Here is a 6,000-nt window from a genome sequence, read left to right as displayed (position 1 = left end):
CAGGACTAGAACCCGAGTATTGTACTTAGGTTGGTTCAGGCTTGGCAGGGACCGTAGTGGTACTGTCGTGTCTGTTCCTCCGGCTGTGGTGGAACCATATGTAGATTTAAGTGGGTCTCTTCGATGGGGGTTTTGCCCTCATAGTCCCAGTGACGGGGACTGACAAAGTAAGGTGAGGCACCCGCATTAATGTATTTGATGCCAAGGACGTGGTGCCCCGAGGCAAAGGTGTCCTAATGTACTTCTTCGTATTAAGTATTTTTACCTCGCTGAGGCTATGTATAAAGCCGGGCAGGGACTGTGGGGTCTGATGAGTCCCTTCTAGAGCCCGTTTCATTTAAACTTTGTACGGTAATTTCCAGGTCGAAGGTTCGGTCTCTAGCGCACTGTGGAAGCTGCTTGGTCTGCTGTACCCCAAGAACACATCCAAAGTCTCTTTGAATGAATGCCGAGGCGTGTGGCGGCGGTGATCCCTAGCAATGGCGGCAACCCCTAGCAATGGCGGCAACTCTGGATGCTGATTCTGGAAGGAACTCCACTTCACAGAAGTTTATAAATTTAACCATTTGATACTTGGTCAACATGTTATCTACTAAATAAATTTTTTGTGATATTTCTTGTCTTTCTTGGTGTTGCAATTTGGGTAGCTAGCAGTGTATTTACATTATATACACTACGTACTGTGGCTATATTAAAGAGCTAGCCTGTCGTAATGAACGACTTTAGGCTTAGAATTGGATGATTTACGAATCCGAACCACGACGTCGTTCAGCCTGTTTAGGACTGTGTACTGACCATCCCAAGGTGACTGTAGCTTAGGACAACTCGTAGTGCGAGGCAGCTCTGTCCTGGCTTCTTGACCTCTCAGATTAATGCCACCCCCCACAAAAACTCAATCTACAATGTTTCGACCCCACAGAGCAAGGACGGATAGGGCAGTACCAGTACGGTCCCTGCCGAGCCTTACTCCGTCCTGAGAGCCCTCAGGCCTTCTGTGAAGTCTGATTTTATACCCCCATGGTTGAGACTGCCTAGGTACAGATCCTAACCAGTACTTCCCAGGCATTCGCCTGAGTCAACCCGGGGGGTGTAGTTTAGGACAGAGTCCTTTCCGTCGAATGCTATTCCACAACCACACCTTGTCTCCTTCGTTGAATCGATCTCTTGTAGCTCTCATGTCGAATCGTGCCTTCATCTTCTCCATCACCAAGTTGACTCGCTCTCTTGCAAAACTGTGCATCAGTTCAACCTAGAGATCTTTATGTACTCCTCTGGTGATGAATGCGCATCCGGAGGGCGACCAAACAAGAGATCACAAGGCAGACGAAGGTCACAACTGAAGAGCATCTGAGATGGGGAATAGCCGGTAGTATCGCGGCCAGCAGTGCGTAAGTTTCAGTAACCAACGAACGAATAATACAGAATATAGACAAGCAGCAGGGGATTATTATACATTGCAACAATCAGCCTATCAGGGTCAATGTTCCTTCTTACCTTCTTCGGGAACATACAAGGACCTGACTCGGAACAGAGAGCTTACTAAAGCTATGTTCACTAATTGTGGTAAGTAGACAGGATACAGACGAAGGGTATACAAAACCCTTTATTTTTCTCTATATACAATAACTTCCGTACTTCGGAATACACTGACCCGCCACTTGGGGTCTAACGTAAAAGTATAAAAATAAAACTAAACTCTAATTTAACTTTAGAATAATACACGTGGAAGATTGGCCTTATAATAACAGGAAGCGTATGTAGCACAGAGACTGTGAACACTACAATACGTTTAATTTATCAAGAGGATTAAAACCTCTGGCCTGGAAGGCAAACAGCAACTGCGTAACTTCTAAGGTAAGCGGCCTGCGTTGACTCACTGCTTCCTCTCTCTCGCTTGGCAAAAGGCCACAACTTAAATACTTGGCGTTCGCCAGACAAACTTTGCATAAAAACCTTCACGCTTATAATTCTGGCCGGAAGTAGAAAATAAGAAATGATAGTAAAGATTTAAAATAAGATAAACGTTAGTAAAACTTAAGATCCTTACAAGCCGACCAGATATAGCATGCGCCGTCAATCTACTGAATAGAAGAAACGAAAATCCTCGGAAAATAGATTGGAATGCTGTCAAAAAACGTCATTCTATACTTAAATACAATTAAAGACTTGAATTTGATCTTTAACAAAGTTCAAGAACCTATATTAACTGCATATTCATATGCAGATTGGCGAAATGATAGAACAACTAGAAAATCCATCAGCGGATACACTTTCAAACTAGGAAATAGCTGCATTTCATGGGGCAGCAAAAGGCAAAACTGCATTGCATTATCTTCAACTGGATATAGAGTATATTGCAGCAGCTAATACAGCTGAAGAAGCACAATGGCTGTTAAATTTACTTAAGGATCTAGGACTAAGACAAAATCTACCGATTACTCTTTATGAAGATAACAAGTCATGCATCAAACTTTCACAAAGAGGGAAAAATAGCTCCAGAACAAAACATATAGACATCAAATACAACTACTCTCATGAACTTCAACAAAAGGAGAATCTAAGCCTAGACTACTGCAGAAGCTCCGACATGATTGCAGATCTGCTCACCAAACCGCTTATATAAGGCCGGCGAGAGCATATGTTCTCAGTAGTTATCGTTAGGTGTATGAGTTCCGAGTGCTATCTCTAGTTTAGCTTAGCTCTTTAGTTGCGCTTTGGATTGCGTTGTATTTAACCCCTCCCCAGCCCGAATAGTGTCTGGCTTTTTCTGCTTCTTCTATACCTGTCTATGTTTGTTCGTCACTTCAAGTTGTCCATGGTTTTTTACATAACTTCTGTATTTGAAGGTCAGTGTAAAACAGAAAATTCATGATTGTGCACGTGGTTTTTTTAAGGTTGTTTACTTTGCTTTTAACGATAGACTTTGCAAATCTTTACATAACTCCGAATTACGTATAACTAAATTACTTATTGTTATAGATAAAAATAACACCCAAATATTATAGCATTATCAACTATTACTTAATCCAATGGGCCTCAGCAGTCCAATAAAGCTCCTGCGACAGTAAATTTTTCATCGTTCCGAAATAAACAATTTATTATTATATTAATTATAAATTATTAATTATATTTTAATTATTAATTATAATTTTTAAACAGTAATATAATTAAAACAATCATATTTTAAGATACGGCTCAGAATTGGCAGCCCAAGCTATCAACCCATTTATCCGCCTCTGGAGTAATCAGGAGTTGACTGTATTGTATCAATCAACGGAGTCAAATCAGGAGTTGATTGTACAGTATCAGGAGTAAAATAGCAAAAATGAACACAATTCAAAAGCTTAATTTTATTTAATCTCGAATGAAGGTCAGACGATCTGCATAGTTGGATTTATTGATATCTGTAATTCGATTCAATGGAAATCTCATTTTCTCTGTTTAGAATATACTTTTCATCATTAGTTTAAAGTTATAATTAAGAAAAGAGCAAAATCAAATTAGCTAGGAAATTATTAATTGCTTTGAATAATGAAAACGCAAATATTTGTGTTTTGTGATAAGATGGGTATATACTGAAAGAATTCGACTCTAATCAGTGATTTCCACACTCGTATATTAAAAAATCGCCGTTTGGAATGTACAGTTCCATGAAAAAAGCTACATTCCATGAACAGAGTTAGTAATCTAATCAGATCTCCATAAAATAGATGCAAAAGTTTTAAATGTTCTTTTATTGGTTTAATTAATAAAGGGTTGTAATTTGTTAAGCTGAAAATATACCATGAAGCTAATAAACTCCTTTTGTTTATTTTAGCATCGCCATAATGTTTTATTTAAAACTAATTAGCATACTTCATTAAAATTGTGAAAATCCATATGTAATTTGATCTAGATTTCATTGAGTATAAACTTTCGGAGAACATAACTTTTACATTCAGAATTTTTACTCCATAATTTTATTTATATATTTATTTATGTTTTAAAGATATATCACAAAATTAATACAGATGTTAAGCCATACTTTTAATTCTCTTTGTTTAGCATGCATTCAGTTGTCAACCTCATAACGTTCGCAGACAAATGGGATTAGGATTTTACTAAGAAATGAGGAAAGAATATATTTTCTGCATGAAAATTCCTTGAAAGAGAAAAAAAAAAAAAAAATTCATGAAAATGAAAGAGTTCATTTGTTTCACCGAAATCAAAGAGTTTTTGAGTGAAACAAAATGAAAGAGGGATAAGTTTCGAAATTTTCATGATATTTCGCCAATAGAATTTCGAATTAATTTCAGCGAAATTTATAGGAAAACTTGTAAAAGTCACGAATTTCTTTCTTTTTATTTTCTGAATTTTTAAAAGATTCGAAATATCGTGTGTGTATGGGGGAAGGCATATTATTACACACGTCGAAGAAGTGTTTGATGCTTTCAGTATACAAACGGGAGGGGAGAAAAAAAAAAAAAGAGTGCCATTTTAAGTGTTTTTTTATTACTTTTTTTATTAAGTAAAAGAGCATGTCTCCAGGTGGAAATAATTTATGATAAAATCACATGAAACAAGTTTTTTAGCCTACTGTTCATTATTGCTATATATTATAACAGCTCGTTAAACATTATTGCTATATATTATAACAGCTAGTTTAAAACATATTCTTGCGCGCGTACGGGTTCGTAATATATTGAGTGCACACAGGTCCAAGAATAGGTTAATAAAATTTATCTTATCAAAAGAACACTTTAAAGTTCTGAAATTTTTCTCACAGAAATACTTGTACAGGTGTTCACAGTATCATGGAGTAAAATCAATAGCTATACTTCAAACTACTAATAACATTAAACTCAACGTAAGCATAATGTAGAGCGTATCTAAAGTTGGTGTGTCGGTGTATTTAATTATGGCAAAGCACACTAGGGCTATCTGCCTAAGAGGAGGGATGCCTTCGTGGAGGACTTTCTAAGGGAAACTGGCTCGTATACACGTTACACATGGGGAAAACCACGAAACCGCCCATGCAGCCAGCCCGTTCACAGGATTCAAACCTCGGACCGAACTACCAGTGTTCAGCGACTAATAAATAATACCGCTCGGCCGCTGGTGGGCATCGTATCTAAAGAGGAAGTAGTTAACATGGAGATATCTCAGTTCAAGCTGAACTAACAACTGGCAACAATAACAATTAAACAATAACTGAGCGCAGATGCTTTGTCCAGCCTTATATTGTTTTTAACCGGCCGCCGCAGAATGGAAAGCAAATGGGGGTCGAATTACGGTTGCAGCTAATTATAGTGATCAATTACACCTATTACGGTGATGCAATCCAAATGGTCGCCAAGTTCAGCGACTTTTGGCTATTTCTCGCCAAATTTGGTGACAAAAGTAGACGTCCAAACCTCTGCCAACTTGGCGGTATCTCGCCAAATAACGGAGATAGCCATTTACTCAATGTTAAATAGACTTACTTGGCCCTGTGTTCTTACTTTTCCGGCATAACTCATGTCTTTAAATTTTTCATGTTTTTATTTGTAATCAAATAAAGAAATTCTACAGAGCATAAATAAACACTATTATTGTTAAAACTTGAAACAGAAGTTACAGTATTATATGTTAAAGTTGAGTGCTTAGTCGAAAGAATAAAAGTTAAAGCTGAGAACAAATTTTTGAATTAAATTCTGTGGTTTATCGAGAACTTTATCCTAATCGAACTTAGAACTGACGTGCGCCAAGGCGCGCCAAGGATCGAGTAGCGCGCGAGGCGATTGTGGACGTGCACAGAATGTAAGTGCTTGTCGTTAGAGTTGTACGTATTTGTAAGCTTTTATGTACAGTCTGATGTGTCTTGTATATAATAAAGTATCATGTAGATTAATACAGTGTCGTGTATAATAAATACCCACTAAAAGACGTAACAAAAGGTAGCGATGAGGATTACGGATTTGAAAATCCTGTTTTACCGCTATCGAAGTAATACATTTGGATTAGGGCATTCCCTGAAGACTG

This window comes from Stegodyphus dumicola, chromosome 4, assembly GCF_044657685.1.
Source record: "Stegodyphus dumicola isolate Sdum_Otavi_A_Nest chromosome 4, ASM4465768v1".
Classification (NCBI taxonomy): Eukaryota; Metazoa; Arthropoda; class Arachnida; order Araneae; family Eresidae; genus Stegodyphus; species Stegodyphus dumicola.
This window is presented reverse-complemented; position numbering follows the sequence as displayed.